General features: G+C 44.1%; 1 long non-coding RNA gene across 2 annotated transcripts in view; it reads left to right on the plus strand.

Moving 5' to 3' along the window:
* Positions 1–1855: 1855 nt before the first annotated feature.
* The window catches only part of LOC114013158 (uncharacterized), a 29887-nt gene continuing 6400 nt past the window's right edge, over positions 1856–25342 (plus strand). Inside the window, exons 1-4 of one of the 2 annotated variants that reach the window (XR_008746531.1) lie at positions 1857–1992; positions 3440–9798; positions 20614–20712; positions 20953–23169. This is a non-coding gene — a long non-coding RNA (uncharacterized LOC114013158). Of the gene's footprint in view, positions 1993–3439; positions 9799–20613; positions 20713–20952; positions 23170–25342 lie in introns of those variants that run through there. The other variant, XR_003556039.2, reaches the window with a different exon arrangement.

Consider the following 25342-nt stretch of genomic DNA (forward strand, 5'->3'; position numbering starts at 1 on the left):
AACTCCCTTCCTAGTGAGGTGGTCAGCACCTCAAGCCTGTCAGTGTTTAAGAAGCATTTGGACAATGCTCTTAATAACAGGGTTTACTTGGTCAGCCCTGAATTGGTCAGGCAGTTGGACTAGATGATCATTGTAGATCCCTCCCAACTGGAACAGCCTATTCCATTCTATTCTGTTCTATTGTACCCAGTGTGGTGAACTGGTGGGATGGATGCTCAGGGAACCCACCATGTGCTCTACCAAAAGCCTGCAGATCCCCAGGTGGAACATTTTCTGGATGCAGTGATTTAAGTATTTAAACACAAAGGCACCGTGAATTTTTTTTCACTATCTCATTGCCAACCCCCACCCAGTCCTTCTGTGGCGGTGCAACTACCTGGGGAGACAAGTGCTGGTGCAAACTGTGAGACAGTCTGCCATGGGCAGTCAGCTGAAACCCGCGTCCTTAGTGTAAGGGGGAAAACCTGAAAGACACATGCTCTCAAACTGGAGGGATGGAGGGAAAATTGTAGCAGAAGGCGAGAGCTCCAGGGAAAGCTGAGACGTAGCTGACCTTTGTTGAAAGATGGATCAGTGATCCCTCCAAAAACACGCCAACGTGTTGCTCCAGGCTACAGCTGGATCCAGCGGAGTCCACAGAGCCTGCATGAGTGACGCAGCTGGACCCAGGCCCGTGTGCAGGGGCGCGTGGGTGCCAAGCTGGGATGAGCCGTAGGGGTAGGTGGGGGTGACATTTGTGGCTGGCCGGCCCAAGGGCCCCATTTCATTCCTTGTGCCAAGGCCCATGCCAATTGTGCTGCAAGACTACCCGGAAAATTTTGTTTTGAAGCAAGAACAGAGCCTGCTTAATCCTGGTTAACGCAAAGCCTCTGTTAAAAATGATGTGCATGATTTAAGAGTTTGTTTCAAGCTGACTAAATCATGCAAAGGGGACATTCTTTATTACCCTTTCTCTTGAAGCAAATTAATTTCCATTCCTCCTGAAGCGAACCTTAGGGAGTGAGGAAGAATCACAAGAGCTAATGGGGAAGGCGTCGCATGTGTAACACCACCAAAAATACTCCCTTACTCTTTCCCCACAAAGCCACTGGGTAATTTAAAATAATAAAACATCAGAAAACAGGGCAGCTTGCTTCTATGTAATTTAGAAGCATAAAAGGGAACTGATGCTGTAATTACAGGCTGAAAAACCCAAAGCCCCATTTTTTAAAGTTGTTTCAGCAGACTTGTTTTTTAATTGCTATTAGCTCCTCCAAAGAGAGGACAAAACCTCCAGTCAGGGGCTTTGTTCAAGTATGAATAGACCCAGGTAAAAGCAATGTACCCCAAAAGATGCTGGGGGGGGGGGGGGGAGGGGGGGGCTGGCAGAGCAGAAGGGGTTAGTGTGCCTCAATGCAGACACCCATGCTGAGACTGGGGTTTGCTGCCAGCAGAGGTAAGTGACCAAGAGGAGACTTAGCATGTCTATGGTATTTTCCACCGATCCAGATCAGTATCCTCACTTCACAGATCAGCCACTCGAGGCACAGAAATAATAAGACTGATTTAGAAAAGCTGCTGAAGGGACAAACCCGAACCTAAGTTAACATGCCTTCTGCATTTTTCTCCAAGCTACTACTTTGCGTTCTGATGTAGTTAGTGTATATACAGACTAGTTAGCTATATATGTGTAGCGTAGTTACATGTATGCAATTATAGTGAGTTTTTCATCAAAATTAGCCAATTTGAGCTCAAATGCTGTAGGACCATTGCAGCCATGTGAGAGAACAGGTGCCGTCTTTTCAGACGAATGGAAGGAAACCCAGAGGGGAAGATGCTTTTTCAGTGGACCCTTTTAGGGAAGTGAAAAGAGGCAATGTAACTTCAAGAACAGCGTGGCTTTTTCAATGAAGTTCCTTGTTCCAAAGTAAGAGGAAGCCGCTTCCAGCAGCTCTGTGTCTTTCTCGGCAGTTCAGGCTGATGGTGTTGGTCATTGTCCGTTCCACTTGGAAGGTCAGTAAAGCTGGTCTCCTCCTTGGCCTCAGGAACGCTGCCTCCCGCATATGCCAGAACACATTTGCAGGCAAGGCCTCTGACTTTCTCATTTCCTTTCTTGTTTTGTTGTGCAGAGATTTTAAGCTCTTGGCTTCCAAGCTCTCTTTTTATAGGCCTTTTGCCTTTGTTTATTGTCATTTAGTTTTTAGTTGGTTTTGCTAAGATGCCCAGTATCCTTTAGGCGTGGATGCCCATAAATTAAAATGCATTATTATTATAATAAAGTTGCGTCACTGCTGAAAGCCAGACTGGCCAACATAGACCTCTAAATAGAGGTCTAAGTGAGAAGCTGGATTGTATCGACCTCTACAACAAGCAACACAGCAGACAGTATCTAATCTGGGAGGTGGAAAATATGGAGAGGAGATGTACAAAGGGGTGTTCATATAAGCTTCTGGTGGCCTGAAAAGTCCATCTTTAAAAACTGGGATGACCATGAAAATCCTGAAAACTTTCACAGGGAACTGAGATGAATTATATACTTATAAGGCTGTGGTTGTTCTAAACTGTTGGGATTAAATGCTAAAACAGGCAGCATGCTTTGACTCTCATCTCAAATGGGCCAACCAGCTAGAGAGAGCGGTGGCTGTGCGCTACCACAATTACAGGGAAAGTTTGCTTATTGCAGCAACCACTTATGAAATGAAGAGTTCGATAATCAAATAGAACAGGCTGCTCTTTTTTCAATCCTTTCCTTGAATATTCAAATGAAATGTTTTCACTTTGGGGCTTCGAATCCAGAAAAAAATACCCCAGGTGTCATTTCTTGTCATTTCTCTGCTGTAATCAACCCAGCTCACAGACAAACATTCAGAGACTTAGCAGGTCTCTTTGTAAGTGCGAAAACACTAGGTAGGATCCATCCTGCTCAACCAGGAAACCTTGGATTTGTGCTATAGTTTTAGCACCTAAAAAAAGTTATTCCTTAAGTGCCTAAGTTGTCCATGAAGAAAGGAGATGCCTCAGAAGGCTTGCAGAAGAAAATTCTTCCTTGCTTAACATAGATGCATTTTGTTAAGCAAGGAAGATATCCATCCCAGGGGTCTTCAGAAACCTGCTTCTCTCCGTTTACTGTACAGTGAACTGTACTGTACACTGTACTGTACAGTGTTGTCAGATAAAAGGTATTAGATTCCAAAGTTTATCCACAAGTTAGCTGCCTAAGTTCAGTGAGCTGGATCCAACCCCTAAATGTTTCTCTTTCTCTGTACAATTTTACTCTCAAGTGCCACCTGTATGAAGGTGGTTTTATATAGAAAGAAGCACCACACTCCTGTGAAGAATGAGAACATTATTTCCATTTCCCCATAAACAAACTGACCCACAGAAAAGGGACAAGGTGACTTAGGTTAGGTATGCAACACATACTTATGAACTCAAGTTGTACCTTGTCCTTCGTTTCCAGGACTGCAAAGGAATAAAATGAACACCCGTGGTCAAATGCCATCTTCAAAAGGCTGCAAGCACAACTGCTAAAATACATTCTCCGAACTCACATGAAACTCTATTTTAGTGAAAAGATGATTCCTAGAGACCTAAGTTCTACCACCCACAATGTCTCATGTTAATGTGTCTTTTTAATTTGTAGTTTATTAATCTTATTCACGTTCCTCTACGTAAAAGTCCATGAACTACCAGTAATTTCTGCTTTCTGGTTGCCTTTATGTCTGAAATGTTTTCTTACCATTTCTTGGCTGGTTTGATTTCTTAGCCTTTTCCAGTTGAAAAATTACGGGTCCTGTTTTTTGTTTGGTTTTGTTTTGTTTGTAAAATATCTGATGATCTAACAAACAGAAAACCTTACAAGAAAAATCTTCCCTTGGAAAGACGTCACGTCCAATTTTTCATAGGTTTTCCCCCAAATATAAATAACATTTACTTAAGCCAGTAGATATTAGTGGGCTGATCTAAAACTATATGATAATGACATTTGAATTCCTGTTGTCATTACTTTAATAGAAAGTCCTACTTTCAGTTTTGCTAACCAGGAAACAGGCAGAACTAGATACTTCTTTAAAAGCCACAGCTGCAAAATGTCTACTTTTATTTGTGAAAAGGTACACTGTCCTTTACGCATATATGGGTGCCTTGCATTGCTCTATCATGAGAAAGGATGACAGTAAACATCCCTTTTTGCTGAGATGGGAAAAGCTGCAGCATCAGCAATCCATCACTTCAAACCTTAAATAGCAAAACAACTGCATGGTATTATTAATACAGATACTAAAACTGACTGAAAAATAGCAGTACCTTCTTCAAGAGAAATTAGAATCATGGCTAATTTCAGTGTTGCTCATTCTGTTACTTGCAGCTCTCAGGAGTTTGCCCAGAGGTTTCTGTCAGAACCTGGCCACAGGTCAGACTCAAAGGGTCTGTCCTTCTGGTTACTATTAACTTTGATGAAAGTCGGGTCAGCTTACTATCTCCCTTGCTCCCTCGTTGCAAAGGGATCTGAAATGTGCAGTAGATTTTGCACTTGAGTAACTCCTCCCCTCTGGGCCACCGCTTCTGAGTGGGTCCTACTGAAGTGTAGCTAGAAGCTGGAAGAATTGGAGGTCAATGGTCCTGGCTCTGATCTGGTTAAACTCTCATAAAGTTCATCAGGGTTAATTTTATAAATATTTTGGTGTAAGATAATTTGGGCCATATTAACTGAATCATCTGCCATGGTATTTTCCCCTTCTACTGAAGCACAATTCAGTTATTCATGTGTGTTAATTAATAATCCTTCAAGAGCCAAAGCATTAGTACATCATTTATTCCTTCCTGCCAGGAAAATTATACAAGAGATTTTGTATTCATTGCTCTGTTGCCAGAAGAACTATACTCAAGAAATGGAAAATCAGGGAAAGACAGACTGCCCACTCTGCAAAAGCATCGACGGCATACATCAGACTTTGCTTATCACTTCCTTGAACAAAACCACACAGCCTTGATGGGAAAATGGCAGACTTCGACAAACAAATCTCATATAAAACTGCCACTGCATTTGGAAAAAAACAGAAGTCCTTCCCAGGGAATTTTTCTTTCTTATCTGATACAAGACCTTTGTAACTGCTCTATTCCTTTAACCACAAGACTCATTAATGAGGGCTACTTGGCGATGGCTACATCACAACTTTGACATAATTGTCCCCAGCAGTGATTTAAGGAGGGAAAATACATCCCTCCTGCAAAAATAAACAACCTGAAACTTTCCCAGCAGTATCAGTTCCAGTCTGGTGGAGAGGACATAGTTCAGCGCTGATGACACCACTCTTCTGCTGCAGCCACCCCTCGGGTGCAGCAGCAGAGCTGAGCACCCAGTGTCCAGGGTGGTCAGAAAGCTTGCCTCTAGGGTAGCGTCTAGGCCAGTTCGTTTAACGGTTCTCCTCCAACCACTCTTGAACAGAGGTTGGTTGTATTCTTATATTACTCGAAATGGCCCGTTTGGTTTATGCACACCTCTTCTGCCCATTTGTCACTGCAAAATTAATCAAACGGAAAACTCGCCTAAACCCTTATTAAAATGTTCATTCTTATTCAGCAAAGCTATCTATTTATCAAAGTAATCTATTATCTCATGCGGAATGATCTTATCCATCCACATGAGGAGCCCTAAGAGATAGTGAAACATAATTAACGTAGAGGTTTATGAATTCATTATAGAAAATTCTTGCCTGTCAATGGAGAAGAATAGCTCATCCCCATCCCAAGATGTACATTTCTGTCACCTTTGTCTCCAGATAAGGCACAAAGATAGCATTTGGGTTGAGAAGGTTTTACTTCTAGGTCCAACCGATGACTTGAATATACTATTATATGGGTCGTTCCTCAAGAAAACAGTTTCTCCTACAAGATTGTGTAGTATTTGGAAAGCACCCAAGTAAAATCATAAAACTGTCTGGGTTTCTGGTGGTTTTGTCCTCAAACAAAACAGATGTGCTCAGGTTTTGCTGCCCTCTGCCAGTGCAGGCACAAGTACTGTGGTGAAGAAAAAAAAAATCTGGTAACCAAGCCTTTGATATAGAAAAACCACACGGAGTTGAGTCATAAACTGTGGACACGAGACAACTAATTATGGGTTATGTTAGGCATGGGGAACAGGTTAACTGCTACATAATTACAATTGAGATCGCTGTGGACACAGTCAAGGAAACCCAGTTAATAGAAAGAAGTAAATGAAAATGTATTGGTATCTACGTATACAACTTCTGTTTTCGTTAGCCTCTTTAGTGATTTCAGATGTTCTCGATGCTTTACCACTGCTTAAGCATTATATTTATGAAGCCTAAACAGGGGTTTGTATTTCACATTCTGCTATTTTTCATGAGAACAGCAGGGAAGGAGTTAGTAAAGGTTCCTTTAATAAGCACCCTGCATGGGTGGCATTGCCAGTTGAGTGATACTCCAGATACCAGAGACACAATACAAACTGGAAATCTGTGAAACAGAAACCCCTGTGAAACAGATCACTGAGCGGTGGAAAGGAGATGGGTGGTCGTACCGAAAGGGTTGGTAGTCGAAGGGCTACTGGGAAAGGAGGGGCACTGGAAGTGGGACTTGGGGGACACCACGGGCAGCAGAGCCCCGCGGCTGCCCCGGCCACCCCACCAGCAGGAGTGGCCCTGCCAGGGCTCAGGCAGAGCTATCTGCTGCGAAGCCACCTCTTGTGGAGAAAAACCTTCTTCTGACAACAACAAAGGAGCGAGAAAAGCAAGGCGAGTGTCAAGATGGGCTGCATCCCCAAGGCTTCCCTGAAGGCCTGACTCAGACTGATTTGCAGGCTTCCCCATTTCCTCCTAGCCTGGTGGAAACTTACCCTGGTTCCTTGAACTCAACCTCCAGAAGTACACACCATTTCTGAGTACATACCTATATATAGCCTCCTTCTGCAACGCCACCTCACTGTCAGAGGCTGTTTCCCGTTGACACCAGCTAAATGTGGTATTGAAGTTTGAGGCTGAGGTGATGGGTCTCTACCTGGGTGAGCAGGCAGACAGCCAGAGGGATGTCCAGGTTGCTTGACCTTACTGTGGTGTCAGAACTCGCACAGTGGAGTTGCAGGCAAACACTGTGGCTCTTTGGGTTTCTCTGTTTGCCACAATGATTCCGCTTTTGGTGCCACTGTGGGTAAGCCCGGGCGGTGCGGTGCATGCCGGCAGCCACCCATGCAGGGTATCCCTCTGCCCCACCAGGCATCTCCCTCCAGCTCTGCAGGTGGGGACGCACTCTTGTGCAAGATGCCCAGGTGTGCTCCCGCTCTTTCAGGCACATGGACTCTCGTCTTGGGTTTTGATCTGCACCTGTAAAGGCACAGGTGTCCAGATCATCAAGGAGGATGTCACAATGTCCTTGAGCTTTCCCATAAAAATTCCTGGCAGTTTCCAGGTCCTGTATGTGCTGGAGAAGGTGTTTCTGTTTAAAGCACATTGACATCAATATATTTACACACGTTAATCATGTGGGAAATGTCCAGTGTATATAAATCCATCTAACATCTCACAAGCCTCCATACTTTTTATTACTGAAAACAACTTAATCATCAGCAGACTTTAATTAGCTGGCTGCCTGCTTCCTCCCGCAGAGCGTCAGTGCCTGCGATACCCCTGGTCCCAGAAAAGATCCCTGGCTTTACACCGCGATTCATTTATTTTCAGTGCTAAGGAACAAACTTCCCCTTGTGTAACCATTTCTAAGTCTTTGCCAAGACTTTGCTTCTTCCCTATGGTTACTTATACTCCAACCATTTGCACTGTGGATGTTTGGATATTAAAAAATTATGAAGGGCTTTTTTGAATGCTAATGTAAATTGCATTTTCCAGATCACCTTTTCTGCAGCTCACCTTCAGGCATGCTATTCCAAGTCACTGACAAAGCGGCTGCTCCCCGCTCACCAAACCTATGATTTAGAAAGACAGAGGCACTTGTGATTCCCTTCCACACAAAGAAACGTCCTGTCTCAAGACCTCAACCATGAGTTATGAGCACGTAGAGCTTTGCAGCCACTGCATATTAGAAATAACAACTAATTACAAAACTGTAAAGTGAAACATAATTACTAAGGAAGAGTATTTAAATGCCACCATAGTTTATTTTGATAGATGAGCCTGTCTTGAAAATGAAGGATTTCCCACAGGAGAAATAAAGAGTCTCAAGTTGCTTTTTGATCTAAAGGCAATTTCTAGACTTCTTTTTTTTTTATCACCTCCTTTGAAGGGAATCATGACTCAGAGAGACACAGGGTTAAGGGTGTAATGAACATTAAAGGCTCCTGTCACTGCAGCAAGACTCCAAAAAAATTTTCAGGGACTCCAGACCTATGATTTTATTTTTTTTTCTGTTTCTCCTGGAGTTGGTGTGATAGGATGTAAAGCAAATCTGGGCCCTGATGGATGACAATTGCTGCTCCAAGAGAAAAAAAAGAAGAGATCACTTCAGAAAGATCACCAAGCAAGGACCATATACATCGAGGTTCAGGGATCCATTTCCAAGTAATCTGACTGGAAAAAACAGGAAAAGGGGTAAAAAAAGAAAGCAAGAAAGACAGCACTGTAAGGCACCTGGGAGATGATAGTTTATCTAGGCTACTTACTGTACAAGAAGGGGAAAGCAACAGTGCATCTTTGGTGATTGCTGTAGTAATTTCTATAGCTGAAGTACCTGCTTTTGTGTGTGTCTATTTGACGTTGGCTGGGTAAGTTACTCAGTTTTTTGTGACAGGCAGGTGGTCGCACCCAGCTGTGTGCTGCATTCCTAGTTTCACTGCTCTTCTCCTGGAAAAAGATCTTGAAATGACACTCAAACATAAACATATCCTTCTCATTTCATTCATTTGGGGACCTGAGGCAGTTTACAGGCCATTCCATGTCTCGGTTAAAGCAGTACGTGTTAATACACTGGAGTCAACTGACTTGGACATCTGTCCTTCAACATCCACCAAAACTGAACTGAGTATGTGTTGCTCATAGGCTTATGCCATGGATCAGCTTGCCCCTGACAGTTCACAGAAGCTAAACTGGATGTTTCACATCCACTTCAGAAATCTTTTTATATTTGCTGTTCAAGTTCAGTGAGAATACCCCTAGCACTGTCCAATCGACAAGCATTGTCCTTTTTCCTTTTTTTTTTTTTTTTTTTTTTAAACTTTCAAGTTTCTCTCCTTTTACAGTCCTATTTTGCTTGCAGGCACCCATTTCCTTCATTTCTAATTTAGGCATGGGACACTTTCCCAGAACTAAAATCAAGGCATGAGTAAGGAAAATGGTATGCAGAGTATGAGCACTGGTGAGGAGTAGATGCCCTCTGTTACTACCAGTGAAGCCTTATTATCAACATGACAAACCAATTCAGAGCTTCCATTAAGGCAGTTTGATTTTGGCATAGGAGGAAATCATCCAGCATTTTTCAAATTGAGTTTCAACGTTATAGACTCACACCAAGGAGTAAAAAATCACCTTTGTATTTATTTGGGCCAGGCATATGGGCAGACCATTCACCTGTGTAGTACAGATCTCTCACGGAGCATTGTTTAACCACAAGGCCACCTCCAAAACCTTTGGAAATCAGCAGGAATGACTTCAGCAGGGTGTTTGGCCTCAGCGCAAGTGTGCCCATGCAACTGGCAATGCCACAGCAATAGCTGTAGCCCTTTTTACTTGCATGGAGCAATATCACACTATATTCACCCCTGTTGCTTAGATGAGCAAGTTTATCACCTGGACTCGAAAGCCACGGTGGCACAGAAGCAGCTGCCCGTATTTCACACCCCTGGGTGGAGAACAGGTAACCAGGCACATATAAAGAGTATTGCTGGTTCTGCATCCCACTAGCATCTTCCTGCGGGGTTTTGTTTTCTCTGTGAAATATTTTTACTTTTCTTCCCATCAGCCGTATCATCAGGTCCCACATACATCTGATGGCCGTTTCTATAAAGTAAAATACTGGCAAATGTTGACGTTACATCAGTGAAACTAAACTGTGCAGTTTCTAAGGAAGCTGCAAACTGGGTGCGTACAAGTCCTTAGGGGCCAAGCTGCTTTTTCTTCCTACCTTGCAGTAATATGTATCGTGTTGAAATTTGAAAACAAGGAGTGAGCATGCATTAAAAAAACAGTCCTAATTCTTTTTCCAAGCCTTATTTACTAAAACAAATGGGTAAAACTATCATCAGGAAAACATCGTTACATGACCATTGCCCGAAGTGTATTCTTACCGCTGGATCATAATTCCCTTTCTTTCCATGCCTTAAAAGTTCATTCAGTTCTAACTTCTGCAGTAATGTTTATCTAGAGTACCTAATTATATAGTGCAACCTGCATCTGGAGTGCTGGTTCAAGGTTATTATAGTTCTCCACAGACATAACAAAAATATTATTTTAAACTTATCCATTGAGGAAAAATGGCTGGACTTTACCACTGATAGAAGCATACGGATGTAAAATAAAATTATTAGAACTTTAGAAACATAAGAGCGTTGTCTGTTCAGATGAATTTCCTCCATGACACTTGCTGTCACAGAAGTATCTCCTTTTTGCTTCTGCTGCAGACATAAAATCTGATAAATTTAAACTAAATATATTAGATGTATAAAATGACAGATTGTAGTGATAGGCAAATAAGAAAGCTGAATTTTATGAATGCTTGTCAGCATATGTTACTTGTTCGGAAGATTTGATAAGATTAATGAAATATGAATAATGGAGTAGGAATAATCATTTAATAGTTTCTCAGTACTCAATACCTGAAAACTAAGCTTCTACTTAATCTATATCATAGTGATTATATGCAGAGTACCATTACTTTTACTACAAAGAAGAAAACTTTTTCTTTGGCAGCAGTAAAAGGAAAGTGGGTAGATAAAACAAACTCTTTAATTCACATGTCCTTACTCATAGGTTTCCCGTCAAGCATGGTTTCTTCTTTATTTAGAATCAATACTAAGTAAGGAAAGGATAAATATATAAATCGCAAAACTCTTTCTGTGGGTGTATTGGTAGCCAAAGTAAATTGTCTGAGGTTTGGAGAGACCATGTGCTCGTTCTGTATTTGCTCTAAAATTCAGAAGTGATGAAGAAATATTTTGTTTCAATCCCTAGAATGAGGGCCGGGAGCCCTGCTGGGAGGGCTGGCTGTGTTTACAAGGCACAGCATTCCTGATAGATCCCTCGCTGCTCACTTCCATAGTATTCCCGGTCTCTGTGGAAAGGGTGAGGTCTCACACACTGTCAAAAATGGGAAGTCAGGAGCCTTTGGCTGGGGCCCAGTTATTTTTTCTGCCATGGCAAGCGAGTGCAAGGCAAGAAAGCTATAGGACCCTCTCCTAAGGGGTTTGTACTGTGGAAGCCTGATTCTGCTAACAACCCAAGCGCAAAGATAAAAGTAGTCTCTTTAAATTCAGAAATTACTTTAAGATAAAGAATGTGATTAATTCTTTTACTGACAGTGGAAAAAATTAATTGTACTCATGCTACCTCCCCCAAAAAAGACTTCGCTGTTACTAGACAAGTCACATCCCCGTGCTCTGTGTCAGTGCCCTTATGTGAAATGGATGCAATAAAATGCCCAGGTGATGATGTGATACCGTTGTGGAAGTTCACATTTTTGGCTTGTCCTAAGAACTTCAGAAAAAGTTGAGTGAGAAGTGCAGGAACTCTGATTTTTTTAATAATGCTTCTGGTTAATGGCTCAGGTAAAGTAGTCCTCAAATAATGAAGTCAGCTAGGAGGAATCACAAGTTTGTTAAAAGTGTGATGTAATATCACTTGGAAGCTCTTAGGCTTTTAACTGTGTGCCAATATTTTTTATTCTTATTAATGATCCAAAAGAGCTTTCACTTTTACCTGGGTAAAAAATAGTATCAATATTAAGATAAGTTTCAGAATTTAAGAATTGTTCCTTCTAGGTATTTGAAGCAAAGTAAGTTTCAAAAATATAGAAGTATGGAATACATGTTGTCTTGGTTTCAGCTGAGATAGAGCTGTGTACGGCATAGGTACTTCTACACTGCAAGCTTCACTAAAACTGTGAGGTTCTTAAATCCATGACCACTTAAGCCTTATCTTTAAAAAGAGGCACTTTCACTCAACACCGTCTGGGCAGACAAGCTCGGTGAAGTCACTGTAGAAAACTCCATCACCCTTCTAAAAGGTTTCAACCTGTGAGAGTTCAAACATTACCTCAAAACGTCTGAGTGCAGCTGTCTAGCAGGGTCTGACTGTTGCTTAGTAAAAATAGTTGGAAATGGATCAATATCCTGAAGAATTATTGCTTGCATCGTGTTACTGTGCAGTTTGATCAAACCCTCTTTCTTCCATTCCCTCTCTCTTTCCTTCCTTCCTTCCATCCTTGCTTTCTTTCTTCCTTCCTTCCTCCCTCCCTCCCTCTTCCCATTCCGGAAATGGCAAGAAAATAGTCTGAGCCCTCAAGACAAGCATGACAAACAGAGGGAGAGGCTTCATTGGCTCAGCGCCAAAGGAAATGAAATTACTTTGAGGAATTTTCAAATTTTGCATAAAATTAGCTGGATGCCAACCCACATGTTTAGATGTGGGTCAGATGAAAATTACTGTCACAGGAGATGTGGAAGGTCAAAGGATGAGACAAACCCGCCCCTCGCGCTTGCGTCCAACAATGACAAAAATCTGGAAGGAAGTGGTAACGTAAAGGGGCTATCTGGGACTACAGGCTGCCAGCACTGGTGCAGTGTTTTTGTTGCACGTCTATTCAGAACTAAAAAAAACGTAGCAAAAAAATGTCATCAGGCTGATCTTTATGCACGTACAAAGGGTTCAAATAAATGTAATTCTGGAGTCACGGGGTTTCAGTGGCACTAACACCAAGTTTGCATTTCTTTAGGAGGGAAACTGCTGGTAGGGATGCTGATGACATGAAAGCAGTGTTGGGGCAGCTGGGATGGTGGTGCGGGTGACACAGATCTTAGGTGACATGGTTCAAGCATTTGATTGCAAGGTGTTGGAAGAAGGCTGCAGAAAATCTCTGCTCGGATTTCTTATGGAGTTAAACAGAAGAAACAATTAATCATTCCAGAGTGGAAAGTCTGGGAGACGATGACAACCTCTCCAATTTTGTGTTCATTATTTATTTCAACCTTTAGAAATACTAGGAAAGGTATTTGCCCTCCACGCTACAGCTCACAGTACCCAGAATGGGGCAAATAAAATGTATGATGTTGTTTCAGGAATGAAACAATATGAACAATGGTCTCTTGTTTGGCATCTAAGACCCCCACCTGAATAGTACAAGACTTAAAAGCCCAACAGGTCATAGGGGCAAAAAAAAAAAAGAGGAAAGCAGAAAAAGCTGCAGCAGCAAGATTGGCAGCCAAAGGGAAGCAGGGCCAGTGGTCTCTTCAAGCCTGGGACACAGTAAGTGGATTTCTCGGAGCTGAGGAAGAGCCTGATTAGAGATGCCAGGAAAGAAAGGAAATTTTACAGCCTAGACATAGAGCATGGTTGCGGACGCAGGCCAGGCTGGAGCAGGCAGGATGCAGGAGCTAGGGACGAATTTGTCAGTGCAAGTGGATACGTGAAAAAAAAAACATTTCAAACTGTTAGTCCAAAGAAGGTGGGAGAATTCACCCCTGCCAAATAAATCATAGGAGACCTTGGGGTGAGATCATTATTTACGTAGAGGGTGGGGTAGGACCTCGACCAAGCAGGGTGCTCTCAGCCTGGGGCTTCGTCCATGGGAAGGTCACCAGAAAGCCAAGCGGGGAAAGCAAACAGCAGCAGAAGGAGCCCAGACGGGTCCAAATCTGATAAAAGTGCTTAAATCCAGAGATACTCCACATTTTTCCAGACTTCCATCAATAGAGAGGATTGTGCTAACTGGCAAATTGCTGCTACAAGATGATACTCTTGCTGAGCCCAAGTTAAAGGGAAATAGCAATTATTTTTTAAAAAAAAATGCTTTGTTCTCCTCACAGTACAGAAATTGGGGAAAGCTGAAACAATCAATCCAATGCAGTACAATATCAGGAGCACCTCTTAGTCTGGTTGAAAGTTCTTCAATTCATACACGGAATTAGCCATCAGCATTTTTTTCATCACAAGGACCATGATTGTTCATATGGGATTTTTGTACGAGATAAATGCTCACGTGACAGGAAAATACTGCCAAGTACAGTGGGAAGGATACACAGAATAGCTCATTGTCTCATACCCCAGAGCTCTCCCAGGCCTCCCTGCTAAGCCAGCAGTGTGCAAAGGATATGACACTCCTCTGGGAGCTGAACTTCAGTGTGTATCCGGCTGTTTTTAGCGTGCATTCCCTACTGTCCTCTTCACATCTACCGTCAAAAGCTCCTGAGGACCATCACAAAATTCCTCTGAGAGCAAAGCTGGGGAAAAAAAAAAAAAAGGAAACACCTACTTTTTGTTTTCCATGTTTTTCTACTTCCAATATTATCAAAGTATGTGAGAACCCCCGGTCCCAAAGAAGTAATGTACATGATAAATTTTATTCTACTTCAAGCTAGGGGACAATAGGTTTACTGTGGAAAATTTGCCCCAGTCCTTTGTTTTTCCTTGAGTTCCGCTACCAAAAAAATATAAAAAATTGGAATTTGTTTTTTTCTCAATTTCATATGCTTGAGAAGTTTTCACTCAAAAAACACAACATAAACCATAAAGCATGTGGGTGCGTTGGCAACCTGTTTGGGTTTTAATGAGCATCATGTATATTTTTACTGGGGAGAAAGAAGTTCCTGTGTTTTTTTTCCAATATACCATTGCTTTAGTGGGAGTCAAAAGTGAAGTGAAACCATCGTGTTAACCGAGAGGATACCAAGATGATAGTGTTCTTTGGTTGTTCCCAGCACTAATACCCACTTGAAAGCAGTAAGGAGACCTTATTTCCTTTTGGGGGGCTTATTTTAGCATTTGAAATATGGCAGATAGCATAATTGGATTTTAAATATCTGATCCAAATTTATTTCAGGGGATTGAGTCAAAACAAATAGAAATTCAGGTTTGCCTGGTGCATTTAAAAACTGGCAGCACACACATTTCAGGACCTCACCAATTACAGCACCTCACTTATTTCTGAAACAGTTGGCTGCATATTATTTCTATCTAAAACCATGTCCCACACTTTCAGGCTTAGTTGCGGGTTCATAAGTGTTTGTTCTATTATTCAATCGTATTATAAAATGAACCACATTTTCCAATAGCTACTTCATGTTCCCTATTTCATTTTTAATTGTGGCGTTTCTTCAAACATCAGTTGTCCCACAGGATTTCATTTTTGGACCACTTTCGCAAGCCACTAAAAATGATGAATTCTTGAAGCTTGCAATCTGAGCTTTGTTTAAGCCCACATACCAAAATCTTATCCAAAACCATGTCAAAGAGGCCAAAACCAACCCCATACCACTTCCTAGGTCTAAGTTGCATAACGAATAGGTCTGTACCCTCCCATAAAAACATAAAGGCTACTGGCCTCCTGTATTTTTCGTGGACAGAGAGTTACCTCAACACCCATGATGCATTAATATTGTCTTGCACCAGGTAAACATAAGTCTTCTGTCAATTGTATCTGCTTTTAACTCTTGCATTTCAAACGCTCTGATTTCCTGTGGTCTGATGACATTGTTTGCCACTGAAATACAGGGGGAAAAGAGTTTGTGATTACTGGCAGGCTAGTTTTCATCAGCTGAACCACCTTTTAATTTTTATTTTAATTTTTAAATGTCTAAAACTGTCCAGATGCTGCTGGTGCTTGTTGTCTGATCCCCATTTGTCCCCTTAAGGACCCTTCTCTGTTCTGTCTCGCTAGGACATCCCATGGTCCCTCAGACAAGTATATGGGCCTTTCAGGGTGGCTCTAAAGAATCTCAAACGAGTAATCCAGCTTTCCAAGGAAAAAGACAGATCATTATTACAAAGTCCACATGTGAAGAAAACAATCAATCACCATCTTCTGGTGGAATGACCAAAAATGCTGGTGGGGATGAGGTTGCATGACTTGTGGTGGCTGGGATCCAAGCAATCATCACATCCCAAGCAGGTCAAAAAGGACAGGTACCTTCTACTACATCTCCTGTCACCATCCTTTTTGTAACTTCTTGTTACACCACCAAAATTATCGAATTTTATTGTTTCATGTATTCTGTATTGGAAAGCACTTTGACTGGGATGGCTTCTTTTACATAAGTTCTCTTGCAAACCACTTTGAGTGGAATTACTTCTTTTACATCAGTTATCTTAACAGTTTTTTGCTCTGGGACCAAAATATCAAGTTTGTCACTGGGGTGCATTTGAAAATAAACTCTAACCTTAGATGCACAGCCAGTCTCACTGCTGGAGACACAGCAGCCGGAGATGCAAGATAAGGAGATGAAGCTTCTTCCAGGTGTCACCAGCTGCTGGTGGTCTGTGGGTCTATAAGCCGTGGAGCAGCATGCAGGGGCATGCAGGGAGCAGTGAGGTGGTGGCAGTGCTGCCCAGCAGCTGCTGGCTCTGCTGCCTCCAGTGACGCTGTGCCCACCGAGCAGCACGCTTCTGGCTCCAGGATGCTGCCACAACCCCTCCCGTACACCGAGCACACATATGGATGGCATCCCCTGCATCCAGGCTGTGGAGCTCTTGCGAACGCCAGAAGAAGAGAAACCGGGGAGGTTTCCTGGAGCTCTGATAGCTGTCTGACCTGGTCCCCATACGGCAAAGCAAAAGCAGGGCCAGTTTTTGCTGAGCAAGCTGAGTCTGCAGATCGTGTTTCCACATAGCGCTTGAAACCCTTAGCCCACATCTCCACCACTTTTCCACATCATGGTTACAGGCTTCTTAAATTTCCCTTCTACCACATGGTTGCTCACAAAGCTTATCTCCCTACTACACAGATCATTCCTGCCTCTTTTAGGACAAGAATCCTCAGATCTTTCAGGAAGGCCAACAGAGCAAGATGAGGCTGTGTGGTTTGCTTTCACATCCAGTGAGAAACCAGAAATATTTCTTCCTACACTGTAATGAAGAATGTGTTATCATTGTTAGAAGGAAGACCTGGGTTAGATCCTCCTTTCTCCCATTCTGAAATGCCTTTTTTGAGAACAAACAGCAGGTGAATAAAGGTGTCTGTGATGAAAGAAACGTCTCAGAACATAAAAGAGGTTTGTATCCATGAATCTAAGAAGCAAGCAGATCCGTGTGCATGTCCTGGTCCCTCACTAAGGCATCTGTAGAGTCCCTCAGCTTGGAAGAGTCATGGGAAAAGTCTGTAAATGGAGGATGTAGGAAGAAAAAGCAAGAAAAATGCAGAGTCTAGAGAAACACAGTTAAGGTTGGACCTAACTCTGGTTCAGCAGTTAGTTCATAAGCTTTCAATACATAGCTCCTTTCAAAAGGCCTCAGCATTCTTCGTAACCTTCAGCTTATTCATGATTCCACATCAGAGGAGTATTACAGAAACCTCATTTTGGGTGGCCAAAATGTTGATTATTGTGACAGGTTTCCATCTGGCAGAAAAGGTCGTATTTGCCTTGACATAAGCATAAAAGTTGCTTTTGGCCAGAGTTGCTCCTGTAGAGTCCAGGTACACAACTGGAATGTGCTGAATGCTGTGTTACGCCATCCTACAAGTGTCAGTCATGCTTTCTCAAGGAGGAGCACTGGTATAAATTCTGCCAGCTCTTCTTTCTGCCTTCCTTACGGAATTCATCCCATCTAGCATGAGTGGTGAGACCTCAGCCATGGCTTAAGCTCATCAAAGTGGTCCATAACTCATCATCCGTGTCAGAAATGACAGTGATGTAGAGGCTGAAAGTCATCAGTGACTTGGATGCACCAAAGTCAGTGTTCCTCCCTAATCTTTCCGGTGCCTTCATACAAAAACTAAGCCAGAATCAAGGGGATATATATTAACAGGGAAATACACATTGATTCTAGACTATAGATCCCTGTTACCTTCCTCTCCCAAAAGAAACACCGGAACTGCAAATGGTTATCACAGGTACTTTCCTAAGATTTCCTCACTCTTACAGATAGATGCAGTACTTCTATGTGAACTTTTAAATACAGGTACAACGCCCCACACTATGTTCTATGATGGACAGTATACACCCGTGCTCGGTAAAATTACTCCATCATGCTTATTCACTTTGTAATTATCTATAGTTCAAAATTCATGATGAGCTGTTACGTACACATCTATATCTGGTCGAGAGTGTTGGAAATGAAAGTAAGAAAGTGCATTCCAAATAGAGCCATTCTGCGTGCAGCTACGCAGAAGGACATTAAATTAAGATTACAGTTGGTATCTGTAGTATCGATGCTCCTTAACATCTAAGAGCCTGTATTGCAGCTAGCTTTCTTTATATGAAGGGAATTTTGTTTGCAATTTTTAAGTTTCTTTGAAAAGCCAACAAAATCCTCTTAGCAATTCCCCTACATGGAATTGTATTGACAGGACAGAGGGGTCATTGACAGGGCTGCAACTTATACCCAAAGAAAGTGAGACCGGACTGTCACCTTCTGGGTGGACCAGCTTTCTAAAGGAACATGAGACACAGTCTGAAAGTGAACTTCACAGATACTTTTTAGATGCAGACAAACAGCAAGTCTCAGCAACTGGGTATAATTTCAAGTCTTGATGGTCGTAGATTACGTGTGCTGATTTACAAGTCTTTCTTTTCTGATTTTTCTTTTCTCCCTTGACACATTCCTAACCTTTTTTGCTTTATTCCCTCTAGCCCTTTCTTATCTCAAAGCTTCTCTTTCCTGTCTGTCTACATAGGAAGTCCCATCCTCAAACGTTACTGAACATAACACTGAACTTTCTGTTCCCATCCACAGTCTCTCCTGTTTCTGCTTTTTGCCCCCTATTTCCTTGTTCTTCTTTTCTTCCACGTACATAATCCTGGCTCCACGCTCAGACTCTCCAAACGAGTTCTGTATCTAGTGAGCCTGGTTCCCATCATCTTTCCCACTTCAGGTCTTTGTTTGAACCTTCCCTTCCTTCCAATCAGCTCTCACTAATTCCCATTCCTAACTCCCTCCTTAGGCTGCTCAGTCATCTCTCCCTCCTCAATCTCTCTTCACCCAGCCTGGTTTCTCATCTGATCTGCTCTCCTTTGTAACTACCTCCTCATCCCAACAGTGTCTAGAGGTGACCTGTGTCCTTATACTCATCCCTCCTTGTGGCTTTTCATCTAGCGAGCATGAGTTTCTTCATCCCTGCCTTTGTTCTGTTCTGATCTTGCCAGTCTCGCAGTTTTTCATACTGTCCCTGCTCTTCCTTCCTGGTTTTACATTACAACATCCTTGTGCAACCAGTTTCTCCTTTTATTTTCTTTTTGGAAAACCTCATCAGCTCCCATGCTTTTCCAACTCAGCTTCTTGGCCCTCTCTGGCCCCATATCTGAGACCTTGGTCTCCTCTTGCCTAGACTCAAGTTAGATGGTGGCTACTTGCTGTCTCTTGATCTGGCAGTGTGTGGGCACAGAAGGCACAAGTCATGCGCCAGCTTGCTGCTACTTCTAAAAGCATCTGCAAGGAAATCCTGGGATGCAGAGGCTCAAATCAGTCAGTGGAGATAAAGCAGCTGGCATGCAAAAGGTAGCACATGCTCAGGACAGACAGGAATTTTGAGGAATTTATCTGCCAGACTACCATATTACTAATGAATAGGGGTTTAAATCCAGCCAAATATGGGCAAATACTTATGTGTCTGGCACCAGGATGCCTCCAGCCTGCCAACCTTCAAGTCAAAGCATGGAGGAGCTAGCATTTCCAAAAAAGAATTCTTACAACCAATTCATTAACATTGGCAAAACAATGTCTTTTTTCCTAATCTTTTTTCTGGGAAATAGCATAACCATTTTTGCTGAAACTTTCCAAAAAAAATTTAAGCAGAGGCAGACACCCAGCATAAAAATTCACAAAGTTATAAATACCCAGAACAGGGATTTATAATTAGAAGCATCAGGCAAATTTATAGTATTTGGTAGCATAGTATCAGTAACAACCATTTTTATTACTGTAGCCCCCAAAATGCTGCTCAGGGACCACAACTTGACTGTGTTAAATGTGTACAAACATGGAACAGGGATATGTCTACAACACTGGGTCCCAAAGAGCTTATAAATCAAATTTTAGAACAACAGAAAACAGATAGATCCAGACACATAGGCAGCACAAGGAAACAGTAAGAAAATATGATTTAGTGTGACTGACAAATCATCTCAGGGTACCGTCAGCCTATGGACCGTCAAGTTTTTCATAGATGTGCAGAAAGATAAGAGCTTTTAAGGAAAATGAGGCTTGGTCAGAGGACAATGAGGTAGTTTTGCAGATACTTGCAGAGGCACAGGGTCATGACAGGAAGAAGCATGGAGGAATTTAAGTGAAACTAATCAGCTTTGCCATGACCCCTGGGCAGATGACATCCAGCAGTGAGAAAGGGCCACCAAGCAGAGGGAGAGCAGCCTGGAAGGCAAGCCAGAGCCAAGGACAGCACCCAGGAGTTTACCCTCATTCCTGGGATTGCCACGTGTGCCCATCTCTGGGTATAGAGGGGAGGTAGGACTTAACAACCATTAATGGCCATTATTCCCCTTTTCCTTCACCTTCCTGTCGCCACAAAAAGGAGGGAACACAGACCGCCTGCTTCGCTGCTGTGTGCGTGGGAAGGGTGACGATTTTCTGAAGACCCTATTTCTTTGTCCCCCAGGAAGATTAGCTGGAGGTAAAATAAAACTCCCAGATAGCTCTAATTAAAGGGGGGTGGGGTGGTGGGGGTGGTGGCGTGTCTTGTGGGTGTTGGGATAGGAGTGGCCTCACCAGCTTGATTTCAAAGCCTGCAGCCCTCCACGACCCTCAGCACCGCTCTGCAGCCTCCCCCTCCGCAAGGCGGGAGGCGGCTGCAGCCTCGGGGGCTGTGAGCGGCCGGGTGCCCCAGCCCGCGGGGTTTGTTCCCCTTTCCCAGCGGGAGGATTGCACAACACCGGGAGAAACGCACGGTCCCACCCCGGACGGAGGGGGCGTCCCTTGAAGCCATCGACCCGGAGCCGGTGCAGCCGGGTGTCCCGGGGGTAACAGCTGTGCTCACAGCTGTGTAGAGCCGCACTGCTCCGAGCGCAGCCAGCGGCGGCCGCAGCTGCTGCGGGAGCCGGGGCGCCCTGCGGAAAGGCGGCCGTCCCGCTGCGGCTGCAGGCAGCCCCGGGCGCCCAGCGCGGCGGCGGACACGGGCCCGGCAGGGCGGCCGGCGGGGCGGGCCGCGCGCGGGCAGGGCAGGGCGGCGCCGGCGGGAGCGCGCGCTGTGAGCGCCCCCTGCTGGGCCGGCAGACGCCGCCGGGCCGCACCGCGCCGCCCCCCCCGCCGCCGCCGCCCCGTCACCGGTGTCAGCCAGCGCCCGCCGCCGCCCCGTCACCGGCCTCTGCCGGCGCCCACCACTGCTCTGTGACGTGTGTCAGCCCGCGCCCGCCAGCGCCCCATAACGTGGGTCTGTCAGCGCCCGGCTGCACCCTGCAACCTGCCGCTGCTGGCACCCGCCACCGCTCCGTAACGTGTGTCTGCCAGCACCCGCGCCCACCCCGTAATGTGTGTCTGCCAGTGCCCATCACCACTCCGTAACATGTCTGCCAGTGCCCACCAGCGCCCGCCAGCACCCCGTAACGTGTCTGTCATTGCCCACCATTGCCCCATAGTATGTGTCTGCCATTGCCCACCACCCCCCCATAATACCTGCCATCGCTCACCAGCGCCTGCCAGCACCCCATAACATGTCTGCCCATCACCCACCAGCACTCTGTAACTTGCCTGCCATCACCCACCATTGCCTGCCATCGCCCCATAACATGTCTGTCATTGCCCACATCACCCCGTAACGTGTCTGCCATCGCCCACCATCACCTCATAACCTGTCTCTACCAGAGCCCACCAGCACCCCGTAACAGATCTGCCATTGCTTGCCATCACCCCCCATCGTGTCTGCCATCACCCACCATTGCCCCATAACGTCTGCCATTGCCTGCCATCACCCTGTAATGTGTGTCTGCCAGCATGCATCATCGCCCCGCAATGTCTGCCATTGCTCACCATTGCCCTGTAACATGTCTGCCATCACCCACCATCATCCCATAACATCTGCCATTGCCCACCATCACACCGTAATGTGTGTCTGCCATCACCCATCGCCCACCAGCACACCATAACGTCTGCTATCGCCCACCAGCGCCCCATAACCTGTCTTTGCCATTGCCCACCATTGCCCCATAATGTGTGTCTGCTACCACCTGCGACTGCCCACCATGGCCCCACACCTCCCGCGCCGTGGGTGGGCAGCAGACCCACACCTGCCCACCCGCAATGCCGGCTGCCCGCCACCAGCATGGCCTATGGGAGCAGAGTGGCAGGCCTCTCCCTGGTGGGAACCGCACTTCATCCTGAGGGACAACAGCAGCAGAGATCTCGCCCCAAGCATGACATCGGCACAGCTCTTTCCAGTATCCCAGCTCCAGTCCCTGCAAGGTGCTGAGACAATGTCGTGAGTCCTCTGCCACATGAGCCACCCTGGTCTCTCTGCCAGTGCCCTCAGGTTGAGCCTAGTCCCATCTTCACACCCACCACCGCCAGCTCTTGAAGGTGCCTTCAAGCTGATTTCAGGGCTTTGCCTGCAAACCTGCAGTGTCTTAAGCACCAGTAGTTTAGACTTGACCAAGACATCCCTAGTGGACACTGCAGTTTGCCTCTCCCTGCAGGAAGCATCCCTTGCTCTCTGTTGGGTTCATCATCTTTGGCAGGCAGACAAGTTTTTCCAAAAGCCGAAGCCTCCGCTCCAGAAGCAATCAGGGGGCTCATTCAGCGTTCGGTCATCCAACAATCCCTGTGCCTTGGCTGAGAGCACGCAGTCTCCCACCAGCCCCACAAAGCTCCTTCTGTGGGGCATAAATATACTGCCGGAAAGCAATCAGCATCTGGGACCCAGGTGGCTGGCCAAGGTGAGAGTGGATCGTTGGAGGGGATGGAGCAGCATGAGATAATCTCGGCTGTTTGTTCGCACTGGAAAACTGTTGGAGAAATAACACCACTGTTCTAGTGCCAGTGGCCTGGTGTGAACTGCTTTGCTGTGAACGCTTGTCTTTGGCTCACAGTCTCAGCTTCTCTGCACCACATGTTAATAAAGATTCAGATAATTTTCTGATGCATGTCACCATTATTTTCAAGCTGAGCTCACCAAGACAAAGAAGCCCTTCAAGAAGGATCGAGAGGTGAAGAGTCCATAACTTTCCTTGCCAATTTGTTCCAAGGACTAACTTTCCTCTCAGTTACATTTTAATTACTGATTTCTAATTTGCATTTGTCTGGCTTTGTCCACAGTTCTGTCTTTTTTTGTTTGTTTTCTTCTTTTCTAGTTGGTAGAAACTCACATATTTTCTCAGTCCCTTTTTTTTTTTTTTTGATTAGCTAAACTGGCTGAGCCTATTACAGCTGTCACTGTCTAGGGCTTTGGCAATTTTTATTCTTTCCAATATCTTCTCCAGTTTTTCAACATCCACTCTGAAAAGTGAAGAGTTGATTTGTACAAGTATATTCCGTTTTCAGTCTGATCAGGAAGGCTACAAACAGAGGAAAATCCCAAGGCCCATGACTCCCGTGTTAACATATCTGGACATATGGCCATATTCACCCTTTTCTTGAGGATTTGAACAGAAAGTTTAGACTTCTCTCTTTTCCTGCTTTCCAGCACTCCTGCTGATTTTTCTGCATCCATTGTCTACATTTTTTCTTATTGACATGCTGCTTTCACTCAATTTTAATAAAAGTCAAGAGATCAGAAAGGATGCGGCTTAAGAAATGACCTTTTTTGCCCTATAAACATTATTTTTTACCACAGGAAGGACCCCATCTGATGATAATTCCCAGTGACAGCTACTCTCTGAGATTTGCAGTGGTAATATGGGAAGTCAGTATGTGTACATTCCAGGTAGACCTGAATATATTTTCTGTCCTCATTGTCAAAGGCTGAGAGCTGAGACACAGCAGTGGTCTTAACAATCTACGACATGGTACGTTTTCAGGACTGGCTGTGTGCATGCTCTTAGCCCATAGGAAACATGAGATAAAGCATTTCAACTTAAACCCAAGTAGAAGACGTGCACATCGCTCTGCACGTGTACTTTTAAACCACAGGGAAATAATTCCATAATTCCTTAACCCGTGAGAAGTCACTTACTTACCGAGTCCTGAGTTTGGCATGTGGTCGCAGAAGCTCCTCCCTTAGCACATCTCCAGGACTGTATTTTCTCTGGAACCACCGATGTGAAATAACTAAACAGCACAAGAGTTTTGAAAAATAGAGAGAAAATATTTTTTAAAAGAGGTGAAAAAGAAGATTTGAATAATATCCACACCCACATTTCAAGAGAAGCGAATCGGGTACTCTTTGGCCATTTTTGTGTCAGGTCTGCCGATAACTCCTGTTATCTAGGCAGAGGCAATCTCTCTGTTGTGGCCAGAGATTTTGCTTTTCGAATCTATGCTGTCTGCTGGGGCTGCTTCTGCTTTTTGAGTCAGTTTTCTCTAGTTATTTACACAGTGAATATTTGTGACAAAGTTTAACTATTTCCAAGAGGGGTATATGAAACTGTCTTATGCCAGCAGAGGTGATTCACTGTGTTGGAATAATGGTGCACACGCCTGGGAACTGCAATCTTTTAACTAGGTTGCTTTCAGATAAATTAAAGCTGCACACAAAAAAATGTGTAAATGAGTGCTAAAACATCCCACTGAGATTTTAAAGACTCTTAACAATGATTAACCGCTATCTTAAAACCGCTTAACTACTCACTGCTGAGACCATACCCTACAGATCCTTCTCCATACAGAAGACAAGTACCCAAACCTCCACTTCCAATCCCCTCTTCTTATTAACGTTCCCTCCAAACACCTCTCGGAAAATATATGAATGGTGGTTTCAGACCATCTGTAATGACCTTGCTCTTCATCAGAGTCCCAATACACATCCTTCCACCATACTTTGAGATAAAAGTGTGTTGCAAATCACTTGTAAATAAAATAAGGCAGCAGAGGTGAAACTCAGATCTTGGAGCAAAAGATACACTGTGGTGCTCACCTTAGTAGGACATTCCTTCCCAGTAACAGAAATTAAAGCTGGCATGTAAAAGCTTGTCTTTGGTGTGGGTTTTTTTTCTATCTTTTTTTTTTTTCTGTTTGTTTTGTTTTTAAGAAATAACTAAATATTTAGCCATTATTGGTACAGCTAACACAATAATAAGCGAGGCTTGGCAGACTATGAACAGTGTTACTAAGTGCTTTGTTTCCTCTTTGCCCACTTTCCAAATAGGTGTAAAAAG

The sequence above is a fragment of the Falco peregrinus genome, chromosome 3 (assembly GCF_023634155.1).
Source record: "Falco peregrinus isolate bFalPer1 chromosome 3, bFalPer1.pri, whole genome shotgun sequence".
Taxonomy (NCBI): domain Eukaryota; kingdom Metazoa; phylum Chordata; class Aves; order Falconiformes; family Falconidae; genus Falco; species Falco peregrinus.